The sequence below is a fragment of the Oncorhynchus tshawytscha genome, unplaced genomic scaffold, assembly GCF_018296145.1.
Source record: "Oncorhynchus tshawytscha isolate Ot180627B unplaced genomic scaffold, Otsh_v2.0 Un_contig_8730_pilon_pilon, whole genome shotgun sequence".
In the NCBI taxonomy this organism is placed as follows: Eukaryota; Metazoa; Chordata; class Actinopteri; order Salmoniformes; family Salmonidae; genus Oncorhynchus; species Oncorhynchus tshawytscha.
In genome coordinates this window covers 9148-25540 of record NW_024607410.1, presented here as the reverse complement: position 1 = coordinate 25540, position 16393 = coordinate 9148, and the positions used below count along the sequence as shown (strand labels likewise).

Below are 16393 nucleotides of genomic sequence, written 5' to 3'. Positions count from 1 at the left end.
CCTTTCATCCCCAAATCAAGCACTGCCTAAACCCTAACCTGAACCTAACCTAACCTTAACCCTTACCTTAACTATTTGAAATGTCAACCTCAATGGGGTAGGGACTTCAATGGAGTGGCAGGGTAGCCTAGTGGTTAGAGTTTTGGACTACTAATCGGAAGGTTGCAAGTTCAAATCCCCGAGCTGACAAGGTACAAATCTTTCGTTCTTCCCCTGAACCAGAAAGGTTTTGAAAAAAAAAATGGACGTCCCAAGGATACCAGATAGCATGGAATGCCAGTCCGAATGATTTCGCTGGTTGTATTTGGATAGAGCGATTCATTCTGTTATGACGAGAGGACACCAGTGTAGACAAGTCTACGCAACGGCAAAACACTCGATAGAAAGAAAGACAAGCGGATTATATTCCTTGTTTTGAAACCCAGAGGGTGGATAATCGTGGATTACTTGGTGAACGCAAGTGGACATCTGGTGGAACTAGAGCGATGTCTGTCGCGGGGCTGAAAAAGCAGTTCCACAAAGCCACCCAGGTAGGTTTCCGTTAACGGTTCTGTGTCTCTATCGGTACCTCGATCGGGTAGACTATTTTTGTTTCGATGGTGATGGCTGATCAAAACAGCTACAGTGAATACAATGGCAGGTATTCTTAAATCATTGTGGACTTGTCAAGAAGGGAAAGGAGAGATAATTGTGATTGAGATGTTAAAGACACAATATCGTTAGGCTACATTGTGTATGTATCTGTGGCTGGCTCCCATACCCATAGGCCTAACATACCATCACTAGCCTACACGGCTAGCCTGTTCCAAAGGATGCAATAGAAATGTATCTTTGTAGAACATACACTGGGTGGACAAAACATTAAGAACACCTGCTCTTTCCATGACCTAGACTGACCAGGTGAAAGCTATGATCCCTTATTGATGTCACTTGTTAAATCCACTTCAATCAGTGTAGATGAAGGGGAGGAGACGGATTACAGAAGGATTTTTAAGCCTTGAAACTATTGAGACATGGATTGTGTATGTGTGCCCAGTGGGAAGGTGGGGAAGGGGGGGGATTGCCTGTTTTGCCTAGCTCAGTGCTTTCTGTGGTGGTGGGGCAGCCAACAGAAAATACAGAGCATAGGGGTTGGTAATGTTCTCTAGCTGCTCTGTGATTGGGTCAGTGTTCATTCACTCATGGGGACACAATGTCACCGCCAAATCTAAGGGTAGAGCTTGGAAATTCAAGCCCCTTGGGTGCTGCCTTATTTCCATTAGAAGTGCCCATCCAAGAAGGCTCAAGGTCATTGGCCACAGATAAAATGACGTCAAATTACGTTATATGTACAGTAGCTTTGATTGGACTGATCATGTCAACATCATACATCCACAATCTTAGCTAGTGTAACGGATGTGAAACGGCTAGCTAGTTAGCGGTGGTGTGCGCTAAATAGCGTTTCAATCGGTGACGTCACTTGCTCTGAGACCTTGGAGGAGTAGTTCCCCTTTGCTCTGCAAGAGCTGTGGCTTTTGTGGAGCGATGGGTAACGATGCTTCGAGGGTGACTGTTGTTGATGTGTGCAGAGGGTTCCTGGAACGCGCCCGGGTATGGGCGAGGGGACGGTCTAAAGTTATACTGTTACACTAGCAGACATCATCATGAATCAAGTTGAAAATCTTCTGGCAAATCTTTTTTAGTCCTTGTCATATAAAAATAAATAATGAAGAGAAATTATAGACAAAATGTATCGGTGCTCATCGGACAAAAACATTACACAACAAGTTGGAAATCGAAAAATTAAACAATGGAAGGAATCAGTGACTAAATGCAAGCATTTCAAAGCAACTACAAGCCTGCTATTCAATGGAATGGCTGTGTGGTCCCAAGTCTAGGTTTAAGGGTCTCTTTTCCAAGCTTAAAATGATAAACATTCAGCATTGGCCATGCTGTCAATCCAGCATGATTTCTGCCACGGTCAAAACAACTGTTAACTCGGAAATCTGACTTCAATGAGTTCAAGACAACTGGGAACTCTGGGGGAAAAAACGAGCTCCGACTTGGAAAATACTCGGAATTGCAAATTGGGAACTTGGGCCTCTTTCTAGATCTACGACTTGAAGAACACTGACGTCATCATGATTGACTTTGTTTTTTTCCCCAGAGTTCCCAGTTCTCTTGAAAGCAACATAAATCCAGAGACAAAAGTATTTAGTCAGCCACCAATTGTGCAAGTTCTCCCACTTAAAAAGATGAGAGAGGCCTGTAATTTTCATCATAGGTACACTTCAACTATGACAGACAAAATGAGAGAAAAAAATCCAGAAAATCACATTGTAGGATTTTTTATGAATTTATTTGCAAATTATGGTGGAAAATAAGTATTTTATGTAACAGACCTCATCCATAGTGAATCAACAACAACAGACGTTCCAACCGCGGGAGCACCGGTGAGGCAGGACGTGGCCTGATGGAGCACCACAGTGGGACAGGACGTGGCCTGATGGAGCACCGGTGAGGCAGGGCGTGGCCTGATGGAGCACCACAGTGGGACAGGACGTGGCCTGATGGAGCACCGGTGAGGCAGGACGTGGCCTGATGGAGCACCACAGTGGGACAGGACGTGGCCTGATGGAGCACCGGTGAGGCAGGACGTGGCCTGATGGAGCACCACAGTGGGACAGGACGTGGCCTGATGGAGCACCGGTGAGGCAGGACGTGGCCTGATGGAGCACTACAGTGGGACAGGACGTGGCCTGATGGAGCACCACAGTGGGACAGGACGTGGCCTGATGGAGCACCACAGTGGGACAGGACGTGGCCTGATGGAGCACCACAGTGGGACAGGACGTGGCCTGATGGAGCACCACAGTGGGACAGGACGTGGCCTGATGGAGCACCGGTGAGGCAGGACGTGGCCTGATGGAGCACCACAGTGGGACAGGACGTGGCCTGATGGAGCACCGGTGAGGCAGGACGTGGCCTGATGGAGCACCACAGTGGGACAGGACGTGGCCTGATGGAGCACCGGTGAGGCAGGACGTGGCCTGATGGAGCACCACAGTGGGACAGGACGTGGCCTGATGGAGCACCACAGTGGGACATGACGTGGCCTGATGGAGCACCACAGTGGGACAGGACGTGGCCTGATGGAGCACCGGTGAGGCAGGACGTGGCCTGATGGAGCACCACAGTGGGACAGGACGTGGCCTGATGGAGCACCGGTGAGGCAGGACGTGGCCTGATGGAGCACCACAGTGGGACAGGGCGTGGCCTGATGGAGCACCGGTGAGGCAGGACGTGGCCTGATGGAGCACCACAGTGGGACAGGACGTGGCCTGATGGAGCACCGGTGGGGCAGGACGTGGCCTGATGGAGCACCACAGTGGGACAGGACGTGGCCTAATGGAGCACCACAGTGGGACAGGGCGTGGCCTGATGGACCACCACAGTGGGACAGGACGTGGCCTGATGGAGAAACACAGTGGGGCAGGACGTGGCCTGATGGACCACCACAGTGGGACAGGACGTGGCCTGATGGACCACCACAGTGGGACAGGGCGTGGCCTGATGGAGAAACACAGTGGGGCAGGGCGTGGCCTGATGGAGCACCACAGTGAGGTGGGACGTGGCCTGATGGAGCACCACAGTGGGACAGGGCGTGGCCTGATGGAGAAACACAGTGGGGCAGGACGTGGCCTGATGGAGCACCACAGTGAGGTGGGACGTGGCCTGATGGAGCACCACAGTGAGGTGGGACGTGGCCTGATGGAGCACCACAGTGAGGTGGGACGTGGCCTGACATCACGAGTACAGGACTGTGTTGTCTGAGAGAGTAAGAGAGAGAGAATAGAGAGAGAGTGTTTGTGTCAGTCTCTCTCTCTCTCTCTCTCATCCCTCTTGCTCTCTTTTTCTCTCCATCTCCTCTCTCTCAATTGAATTTAAAGTCTTTATTGGCATGGGAAACATATGTTTATATGGCCAAAGCAAGACAATAAATTAAAGTGAAATAAACAATAAACATTACACTCACAGAAGTTCCAAAAGAATAAAGACATTTCAAATGTCATATTATGTCTCTATATAGTGTTGTAACAATGTACAAATAGTTAAAGTACACAAGGGAAAATAAATCAACATAAATATGGGTTGTATTACAATGATGTTTGATCTTCACTGGTTGATTTTCTTGTGGCAACAGGTCACAAAAGCCCATCTGTAAAAGCCCATCTGTAAAAAGCCCATCTGTAAACAGCCCACCCAACTACCTCATCCCCATATAGTTTTTGCTCCTTTGCACCCCAGTATCTCAACTTGCACATTCATCTTCTGCATATCTACCATTCCAGTGTTTAATTGCTAAATTGTAATTATTTCACCACTATGGCCTATTTATTGCCTTAACTCCTAATCTTACCTCATTTGCACACACTGTATATAGACTTATTTTTCTATTGTGTTATTGACTGTATGTTTGTTTATCCCATGTGTAACTCTGTGTTGTTGTTTGTGTCGCACTGCTTTGCTTTATCTTGGCCAGGTCGCAGTTGTAAATGAGAACTAGTTCTCAACTGACCTACCTGGTTAAATAAAAAATTTTGCTGCTGTGAGCTGTGGTTTTTCACCCAATAATTTGTTTTCTAATTCTGTGTAATCTGAGGGAAATATGTCTCTCTAATATGGTCATACATTGGGCAGGAGGTTAGGAAGTGCAGCTCAGTTTCCACCTCATTTTGTGGGCAGTGAGCACATAGCCTGTCTTCTCTTGAGAGCCATGTCTGCCTACGGCGGCCTTTCTCAATAGCAAGGCTATGCTCACTAAGTCTGTACATAGTCAAAGCTTTCCTTAAGTTTGAGTCAGTCACAGTGGTCAGGTATTCTGCCACTGTGTACTCTCTGTTTAGGGACAAACAGCATTCAGTTTTTTTTGTTAATTCTTTCCAATGTGTCAAGTAATTATCTTTTTGTTGTCTTATGATTTGGTTGGGTCTAATTGTGTTGCTGTCCTGGGGCTCTGTGGGGTCTGTTTGTGTTTCTGAACAGAGCCCCAGGACCAGCTTGCTTAGGGACTCTTCTCCAGGTTCATCTCTCTGTAGGTGATGGCTTTGTTATGGAAGGTTTGGGAATCGCTTCCTTTTAGGTGGTTGTGGAATTTAATGTATATTTTCTGGATTTGAATAATTAGTGGATATCGACCTAATTCTGCTCTGCATGCATTATTTGGTGTTTTACGTTGTACTTCTCTCTCTCTCTTTCCTTCTATCTTTCCTTCTCCCTCTCTCTCTGTCTCTCTCCACTCCCCCTCTCTCTCTCTTTCTTTCTCTCTCTCTCTGTCTCTCTCTCTCCCTTTCCTGCTCTCTCTCTCTGTCTCTCTCTCTGTCTCTCTCTGTCTCTCTCTTTCCTTCTCTCTTTCCTTCTCTCTCTGTCTCTCTCTTTCCTTCTCTCTCTCTGTCTCTCTCTCTGTCTCTCTCTTTCCTTCTCTCTGTCCTTATCTCCTCTCTCTGTCTCTCTCTTTCCTTCTCTCTTTCCTTCTCTCTCTGTCTCTCTTTCCTTCTCTCTCTGTCTCTCTTTCCTTCTCTCTCTCTGTCTCTCTCTCCATTTCCTTCTCTCTCTCTTTCCTTCTCTCTGTCTCTCTCTTTCCTTCTCTCTTTCCTTCTCTGTCTCTCTTTCCTTCTCTCTCTCTCTGTCTCTCTTCTCTCTTTCCTTCTCTCTCTCTGTCTCTCTCTGTTTCCTTCTCCCTCTCTCTCTTTCCTTCTCTCTCTGTCTCTCTCCACTCCCCCCTCTCTCTCTCTTTCCTTCTCTCTCTCTCTGTCTCTCTCTCTCTTTCCTTCTCTCTCTCTCTCTCTGTCTCTCTCTCTGTCTCTCTCTTTCCTTCTCTCTTTCCTTCTCTCTTTCCTTCTCTCCTTCTCTCTCTCTGTCTCTCTCTCTTTCCTTCTCTCCTTCTCTCTCTCTGTCCCTCTCTCTTTCCTTCTCTCTTTCCCTGTCTCTCTCTTTCCTTCTCTCTCTCTCTTTGTCTCTCTCTTTCCTTCTCTCTTTCCTTCTCTCTCTCTCTGTCTCTCTTTCCTTCTCTCTTTCCTTCTCTCTTTCCTTCTCTCTCTCTCTTTGTCTCTCTCTTTCCTTTTCTCTCTCTCTCTCCCTGTAGAAAGTCAGTGAGAAGGTTGGAGGAGCAGAAGGAACCAAACTTGATGATGACTTCCTTCAGATGGAAAAGGTCATCATTCTGTTATTCTGTACAGAGCAATACTGTGTGTTAGATTCACTCATTCCTAGCCTAAAAGAAGGTTGCTTTTAGCATTAGCTTGTTTTTAGCATTACCTTTTTTTATAGCATTACCTTGTTAAAAAACATTACCTTGTTTTAGCATTACCTTGTTTTGCATTACCTTGTTTTAGCATTACCTTGTTTTAACATTACCTTGTTTTTGCATTACCCTGTTTTTAGCATTGGCCTGTTTTTAGCATTACCTTGTTGTTTGCATTACCTTTTCTTAGCATTAACTTGTTTTTAGCATTAACTTGTTTTTAGCATTACCTTTTTTTAGCATTACGTTGTTTTCGCATTACCTTGTTTTTTAAAGCATTGCCTTGTTTTTTTTGCATTACCATGTTTTTAAAAAGCATTGCCTTGTTTTTAGCATTAACTTGTTTTTAGCATTACCTTGTTTTAGCATTACCTTGTTTTTAGCATTACCTTGATTTTAGCATTACATTGTTTTTAGCATTACATTGTTTTTAGCATTATCTTGTTGAGGTAGACTTGTCTTACTGATATCCATGATTTATTGAGGAAGGTTTACTAACTGTGGTATGTGGTGTTGTTACCACATTCATTCATTACATTCCTATGGTCTTACCTACCTTAGTGAACTGACTGTTAGTCACTGTCAGAACAACCTGATACACAAACGATGAAACGTGAAATGTGCGTGTGTGTGTGTGTGTGTGTAGAAGGTGGACACCACTGGTAGAGCAGTGCTGGACATCATGACCAAAACTACAGAATACCTACAGCCCAACCCAGGTGACAACACACACACTGTCTCTATCTGTCTCTCTTTCACGCTCTCTCTCTCTCTCTGTCTCTCTCTGTCTCTCTCTCTCTCTGTCTCTCTCTGTCTCTCTCTGTCTCTCTCTCTGTCTCTCTCTGTCTCTCTCTCTCTCTCTCTGTCTCTCTCTGTCTCTCTCTCTCTCTGTCTCTCTCTGTCTCTCTCTCTCTCTGTCTCTCTCTGTCTCTCTCTCTCTCTCTCTCTCTTCTCTCTCTTCTCTCTGTCTCTCTGTCTATCTCTTTTCTCTCTTTTTTTGTCTCTCTCTCTCTCTCTCTCTTCTCTCTCCTCTCTCACTCTCACTCTCCCCTCCCCTTTCCCCCAGCGTCCAGGGCCAAGCTGAGTCTAATAGGGACCATGTCTAAGATCAGAGGACAGGAGAAGGGGATGGGTTACCCCAGGCTGAGACTCTACTGGGTGAGGCCATGCAGCGCTTTGGACGGGAGCTGGGAGAACAGTCATGCTTTGGTAAGTTTGTTCACACACACAAACACACACACACACACACACACACACACACACACACACACACACACACACACACACACACACACACACACACACACACACACTGCATCACAGACACACACACACTGTCTCACAGACACACACACACACACACACACACACACACACACACTGCATCACAGACACACACACACTGCATCACAGACACACACACACTGCATCACAGACACACACACACTGCATCACAGACACACACACACACTGCATCACAGACACACACACTGCATCACAGACACACACACACACACACATTTGAGTTGTTTCTGTTTTAACTTGTAACCGGAATTAATACGTCAAAAATAGACCTCATTGATCTATATGAGATCTTGTTGGATCTTTCGCCTCTCCTCCCTTTCCCTCCTCTCTGCCTCTCCCTCCCCCTCCCTCCCTCCCTCCCTCCTTCCCTCCCTCTGCCTCTCCCTCCCTCCACCTCTCCCTCCCTCCCTCTCCCTCCTCTCTGCACCTCCCTCCCTCCCTCCAATCCCATCTCCCCCTCCCTCCCTCCCTCCTTCCCTCCCTCTGCCTCTCCCTCCCTCCACCTCTCCCTCCCTCCCTCTCCGTCCTCTCTGCACCTCCCTCCCTCCCTCCCTCCCTCCCTCCCTCCCTCCCTCCCTCCCTCCCTCCCTCCCTCCCTCCCTCCCTCCCTCCCTCCCTCCCTCCCTCCCTCCCTCCAATCCCATCTCCCCCTCCCTCTCCCCCTCCCCCTCTCCCTCTCCCCCTCCCCCTCTCCCTCCGCTCTCCCCCTCCCTCCCCTCTCCCTCCTCCAGGTCTGGCTCTCTAGATGCTGGGGAGAGCATGGGTGAGCTGGGGGAAGTGAAGGATGCCCTGGATATGGAGGTCAAACAGAACTTTATTGATCCACTACAGAACCTACAGGAAAAAGACATTAAAGAGATACAGGTAGATATCAGAACTTTATTGATCCACTACAGAACCTACAGGAAAAAGACATTAATTTATTGATCCAGGTAGCGACAGAAGTGTGTGATGTTAAAAAAATATTAAATAATGTAGATTTGAAATATATGAATGGTATATGAATATTGAATAAATCTAGAATAACTAAATGTGAATGAAATACAAATTAACTATAAGGGATTAAAAACAAAGGTGTCATTGTTACGCTTGAGGGTAGAGGAAGGACATCAGTAATAGATGGGTGAGGGTAGATGAAGTACATCAGTAATAGATGGTTGAGGGTCGAGGAAGGACATCAGTAATAGATGGTTGAGGGTAGAGGAAGGACATCAGTAATAGATGGTTGAGGGTCGAGGAAGGACATCAGTAATAGATGGTTGAGGGTAGAGGAAGGACATCAGTAATAGATGGTTGAGGGTAGATGAAGAACATCAGTAATAGATGGTTGAGGGTCGAGGAAGGACATCAGTAATAGATGGTTGAGGGTAGAGGAAGGACATCAGTAATAGATGGTTGAGGGTAGAGGAAGGACATCAGTAATAGATGGTTGAGGTTGAGGGTAGAGGAAGGACATCAGTAATAGATGGTTGAGGGTCGAGGAAGGACATCAGTAATAGATGGTTGAGGGTAGAGGAAGGACATCAGTAATAGATGGTTGAGGGTAGAGGAAGGACATCAGTAATAGATGGGAGAGGTTGAGGGTAGAGGAAGGACATCAGTAATAGATGGTTGAGGGTCGAGGAAGGACATCAGTAATAGATGGTTGAGGGTCGAGGAAGGACATCAGTAATAGATGGTTGAGGGTAGAGGAAGGACATCAGTAATAGATGGTTGAGGGTAGAGGAAGGACATCAGTAATAGATGGTTGAGGGTCGAGGAAGGACATCAGTAATAGATGGGTGAGGGTAGATGAAGGACATCAGTAATAGATGGTTGAGGGTCGAGGAAGGACATCAGTAATAGATGGTTGAGGGTAGAGGAAGGACATCAGTAATAGATGGTTGAGGGTAGAGGAAGGACATCAGTAATAGATGGTTGAGGGTAGAGGAAGGACATCAGTAATAGATGGTTGAGGGTCGAGGAAGGACATCAGTAATAGATGGGTGAGGGTAGATGAAGGACATCAGTAATAGATGGTTGAGGGTCGAGGAAGGACATCAGTAATAGATGGTTGAGGGTAGAGGAAGGACATCAGTAATAGATGGTTGAGGGTAGAGGAAGGACATCAGTAATAGATGGGAGAGGTTGAGGGTAGAGGAAGGACATCAGTAATAGATGGTTGAGGGTAGAGGAAGGACATCAGTAATAGATGGTTGAGGGTCGAGGAAGGACAGGAGTAAAAACAAACAAAATATAACTCTTGTAAAATATAATGTGTCCATAATATAGTATGTGTAACCTGGAAGTTGTTCATTAGTTTACTCCAATTAGGGGAGGGGTGGTAGGGGTAGCGGAAAAGAATGAAGGAACATATATTTTCAAAAGATGTATATCTATCAAATCAACATCAAATCAAATGTTATTTGTCGCAAGCGCCGAATACAACAGCTGTGGACCTCACAATGCAAATAGTCAGCTGTAGACTCACAATGCAAATAGTCAGCTGTAGACCTCACAATGCAAATAGTCAGCTGTAGACTCACAATGCAAATAGTCAGCTGTAGACCTCACAATGCAAATAGTCAGCTGTAGACCTCACAATGCAAATAGTCAGCTGTAGACTCACAATGCAAATAGTCAGCTGTAGACCTCACAATGCAAATAGTCAGCTGTAGACCTCACAATGCAAATAGTCAGCTGTAGACCTCACAATGCAAATAGTCAGCTGTAGACTCACAATGCAAATAGTCAGCTGTAGACTCACAATGCAAATAGTCAGCTGTAGACCTCACAATGCAAATAGTCAGCTGTAGACCTCACAATGCAAATAGTCAGCTGTAGACTCACAATGCAAATAGTCAGCTGTAGACTCACAATGCAAATAGTCAGCTGTAGACCTCACAATGCAAATAGTCAGCTGTAGACCTCACAATGCAAATAGTCAGCTGTAGACTCACAATGCAAATAGTCCAAGTAGCCATTTAATTAGCTGTTCAGGAGCCTTATGGTTTGGGGGTAGAAGCTATTTAGGAGCCTCTTGGACCTGGTCTTGGCATATATATATATATATATATATATATATATATATGTATGTATGTATGTATGTATGTATGTATATTAATATATATGTGGGTATGTATCTGTATATACAGTATATATATATATATATATACCCCAAAAATATATGGGGGTTTGGAAGTGATGCAGATAATTACATTGATGGTAGTTACGATCTATCAGCAATTTGAAAGCGGATCTACCCCCTAAAATAATAAATAGAATAATATGTATTATTACTTAAATCAATCTTAAATAAATCAATAAGTCTGAAATACATGTCAAATAAATGAGCTACATTTTAAATTATTGAAATAAATGAGCTACAATTTAAATAAATGAAATAAATGAGCTACTTTTTAAATAAATGAAATAAATGAGCTACATTTTAAATAAATGAAATAAATAAATGATCTACATTTTAAATAAATGAAATAAATAAATGAGCTACATTTTAAGTAAAGGATATAAATAAATGAGATGCATTTTAAATAAATGAAATAAATGAGATATATTTTAAATTAATGAAATAAATGAGCTACATTTTAAATAAAGGCAATAAATAAATTAGATACATTTTAAATAAAGGAAATAAATAAATGAGATACATTTTAAATAAATGAAATAAATAAACAAGCTACGTTTTAAATAAATGATGAAGTAAATGAATGAAAGATGTTGTTGCAGCACCACCTGAAGAAGATGCAGGGACGCCGCCTGGACTTTGACTATAAGAAGAAACGTCACGGTAAAGGAGATTATTATTATCGTCATGGTGATTATTATTATTACTATTGTAATTGTAGGTAAAGGAGATGGGATTATTATTATCGTCATGGTGATTATTATTATTACTATTATAACTTGTTATATAATTGTAGGTAAAGGAGTCCTGGAGGAGGAGATCAGACAGGCGCTGGAGAAGTTTGATGAGTCCAAAGAAGTGGCAGAGCAGAGCATGTTCAACCTGCTGGAGAGTGATGTAGGTTGTCTCTGTCTCTGTCTCTCTCTCTGTCTCTGTCTGTCTGAGCATGTTCATGTTCTCTGTCTCTGTCTGCTGGAGAGTGATGTAAGGACTATGTCTCTGTCTCTGTCTGCTGGAGAGTGATGTAAGGACTATGTCTCTGTCTGCTGGAGAGTGATGTAAGGACTATGTCTCTGTCTCGGTCTGTCTGTCTGTCTGTCTGTCTGTCTGTCTGTCTGTCTGTCTGTCTGTCTGTCTGTCTGTCTGTCTGTCTGTCTCTCAATCCCAGAACAACAGCAAAGGACCTTGCCACTTCAAGAGAGACCGCTCAGCAAAGAAGAAGAAGAAGCCACTGCTCCAAAACCGACATAAAAAAAAGCCAGACTACGGTTTGCAACTGCACATGGGGACAAAGATCGTACTTTTTGGAGAAATGTCCTCTGGTCTGATGAAACAAAAATAGAACTGTTCGGCCATAATGACCATCGTTATGTTTAGAGAAAAAAGTGGGTGGCTTGCAAGCCGAAGAACACCAGCCCAACAGTGAAGCAAGGGGGTGGCATCATCATGTTGTGGGGGTGCTTTGCTACAGGAGGGACTGGTGCACTTCACAAAATAGATGGCATCATGAGGATATATGATGTGGATATATTGAAGCAACATCTCAAGACATCAGTCAGGAAGTTAAAGCTTGGTCGCAAATGGGTCTTCCAAATGGACAATGACCCCAAGCATACTTCCAAAGTTGTGGCGAAATGGCTTAAGGACAACAAAGTCAAGGTATTGGAGTGGCCATCACAAAGCCCTGACCTCAATCCTATTGTAAATTTGTGGGCAAAACTGAAAAAGCGTGTGCAAGCAAGGAGGCCTACAAACCTGACTCAGTTAGACCAGCTCTGTCAGGAGGAATGGGCCAAAATTCACCCAACTTATTGTGGGAAGCTTGTGGAAGGCTACCCGAAACGTTTGACCCAAGTTAAACAATTTAAAGGCAATGCTACCAAATACTAATTGAGTGTATGTAAACTTCTGATCCACTGGGAATGTGATGAAAGAAATAAAAGCTGAAATAAATAATTATCTCTACTATTATTCTAACATTTCACATTCTTAAAATAAAGTGGTGATTCTAACTGACCAAAGACAGGGAATGTTACTAGGATTAAATGTCAGGAATTGTGAAAAACAGAATTTAATTGTATTTGGCTGAGGTGTATGTAAATTTCCGACTTATATACACTGCTCAAAAAAATAAAGGGAACACTTAAACAACACAATGTAACTCCAAGTCAATCACACTTCTGTGAAATCAAACTGTCCACTTAGGAAGCAACACTGATTGACAAATTTCACATGCTGTTGTGCAAATGGAATAGACAACAGGTGGAAATTATAGGCAATTAGCAAGACACCCCCAATAAAGGAGTGGTTCTGCAGGTGGTGACCACAGACCACTTCTCAGTTCCTATGCTTCCTGGCTGATGTTTTGGTCACTTTTGAATGCTGGCGGTGCTTTCACTCTAGACGGAGTCTACAACCCACACAAGTGGCTCAGGTAGTGCAGCTCATCCAGGATGGCACATCAATAAGAGCTGTGGCAAGAAGGTTTGCTGTGTCTGTCAGCATCGTGTCCAGAGCATGGAGGCGCTACCAGGAGACAGGCCAGTACATCAGGAGACGTGGAGGAGGCCGTAGGAGGGCAACAACCCAGCAGCAGGACCGCTACCTCCACCTTTGTGCAAGGAGGAGCAGGAGGAGCACTGCCAGAGCCCTGCAAAATGACCTCCAGCAGGCCACAAATGTGCATGTGTCTGCTCAAATGGTCTGAAACAGACTCCATGAGGGTGGTATGAGGGCCTGATGTCCACAGATGGGGGTTGTGCTTACAGCCCAACACCGTGCAGGATGTTTGGCATTTGCAGGAGAACACCAAGATTGGCAAATTCGCCACTGGCGCCCTGCCCTGTGCTCTTCACAGATGAAAGCAGGTTCACACTGAGCACATGTAACAGAGTCTGGAGACGCCGTGGAGAACGTTCTGCTGCCTGCAACATCCTCCAGCATGACCGGTTTGGCGGTGGGTCAGTCATGGTGTGGGGTGGCATTTCTTTGGGTGTCATCTGGGAAATATGTCTCGCTCCATCCACCAACGCAACGTTGCACCACAGACTGTCCAGGAGTTGGCGGATGCTTTAGTCCAGGTCTGGGAGGAGATCCCTCAGGAGACCATCCGCCACCTCATCAGGAGCATGCCCAGGCGTTGTAAAGAGGTCATACGGGCACGTGGAGGCCACACACACTACCGAGCCTCATTTTGACTTGTTTTGAGGACATTACATCAAAGTTGGAACAGCCTGTTGTGTGGTTTTCCACTTTAATTTTGAGTGTGACTCCAAATCCAGACCTCCATGGATTGATACATTTGATTTCCATTGATAATTTGTGTGATTTTGTTGTAAGCACATTCAACTATGTAAAGAAAAAAGTATTTAATAAGAATATTTCATTCATTCAGATCTAGGATGCGTTATTTTAGTGTTCCCTTTATTTTTTTTGAGCATTGTAATAATAAACAGTATATCAGTATATCATATAAGTGTACACCCCTCACATTTTTGGCAACCTGTGATGGTGAACTCCATGCCCAAGAGGGTTAAGGCAGTGCTGGAAAATGATGGTGGCCATGCAAAATATTGACACTTTAGGCCCAATTTGGACATTTTCACTTAAGGGGTGTACTCACTTTTGTTTCCAGCGGTTTAGACATTAATGGCTGTGTGTTGAGTTATTTTGAAGGGACAGCAAATGTACACTGTTATACAAGCTGTACACTCACTACTTTACATTGTAGCGAAGTGTCATTTCTTCAGTGTTGTCACATGAAAAGATATACTCAAATATTTACAAAAATGTGAGGGTGTACTCACTTTTGTGATATACTGTATATATATATATATATATATATATATACACATTTACTCTTTCTCTGTCTCTCTCTCTCTCTGTCTCTCTCCTCTCTCTCCTCTCTCTCTCTCTCTCTCTCTGTCTCTCTCTCTCCTCTCTCTCCTCTCTCTCTCTCTCTCTCTCTCTCTGTCTCCCTCTCTCCTCTCTCTCTCTCTCTCTGTCTCCCTCTCTCTCTTTCTCTAGACTTTAAGAACTTTAAGGAGACACTTTTCCGTGTGTGTGTGTGTGTGTGTGTGTGTGTGTGTGTGTGTGTGTGTGTGTGTGTGTAGATTGAGCAGGTGAGTCAGCTAGCAGCGTTGGTCCAGGCCCAGGTGGAGTATCACAGACAAGCTACAGAAATACTACAGCAGCTCTCCAGCAAGGTGCACGAGAGGTCAGTCACACACACACAGACGCACACACACACACACACACAGACGCACACACACAGACGCATACACACACAGACGCACACACACAGACAGACAGACACACACACACACAGACACACACACACAGACAGACACACACACACAGACACACACACACAGACCTCTGTCCGTTTCCTGTGTGTTGACCTCTGTCCTGACCTCTGACCTCTGTCCGTTTCCTGTGTGTTGTCTCCAGGATTCGGGAGGCACAGGATAAACCCAGGAAGGAGTATGTTCCTAAACCCGGATGGTCCTGGAGCTGCTTCCCTCCAGCGACAGCCACAATGAGGGGCTCAACACCGCCCCAGGCCCCGCCTGCTCCCCAGGACCCGCCCGCTCCCCAGGACCCGCCCACTCCCCAGGACCCGCCCGCTCCCCAGGACCCGCCCACTCCCCAGGACCCGCCCACTCCCCAGGCCCCCAACGCACTCCTGGGCGCTCCCTGGTGAGAATACACACAGACACACTTTATTTAATTTTATTTCACCATTATTTAACCAGGTTGGCCAGTTGAGAACAAGTTCTCATTTACAACTGCGACCTGGCCAAGATAAAGCAAAGCAGTTCGACACAGACAACAACACAGAGTTACACACGCAGACAGACAGACACACACTCCGACACACACATTCTGACACACACACAGACAGACACACACACACACAGACACACACACACAGACACACACACACACACACACAGACACAGACACAAACACACAGACAGACACACACACAGACATGACAGGACCAACCTGTAATACAGTATGAAAACTATTCAATTAGTCTGTCTGTCTGTCTGTCTGTCTGTCTGTCTGTCTGTCTGTCTGTCTGTCTGTCTGTCTGTCTGTCTGTCTGTCTGTCTGTCTGTCTGTCTGTCTGTCTGTCTGTCTGTCTGTCTGTCTGTCTGTCTGTCTGTCTGTCTGTCTCTTTCTGTTTGTCTGTCTCTCCCCGTCTCTCTCCCCAGTTCCTATGGACCAGCCGTGCTGCCGGGCGCTGTATGACTTTGACCCGGAGAACGAGGGTGAGATGGGCTTCAAGGAGGGCGACGTCATCACCCTAACCAATCAGATCGACGATAACTGGTACGAGGGCATGATCAACGGCCAATCAGGTTTCTTTCCCATCAACTACGTAGATATCCTGGTTCCACTTCCTCATTAGGCCGTAGCCACGACCACCCAATCCCCCCCCCCCCGCCTCTGCCTAACCTAAGCCACGCCTTCTTCTCTTCGCTTATGTGATACTTTTCACAACTTTGAGGAACAAAAGACTGCAATTGTACAGGATTCTGCTGATAGACGAAGAAGAGGAGGAGAATAATAAAAGAGAGATGAAGAATCGTCTGATTCATCCCCCTCAGGGGAATCAGTGTGCTTGCAGTGGTGAATGTCTTCCTCATTAGGCCGTACCCCCGACCCCACCCAGT

The 16393-nt window shown here is 45.3% G+C and overlaps 1 pseudogene; it reads left to right on the top strand.

Moving 5' to 3' along the window:
- The first annotated feature begins 196 nt into the window (after positions 1-196).
- Positions 197-16131, top strand: LOC121842521 (annotated as a pseudogene).
- Positions 16132-16393: the final 262 nt, after the last annotated feature.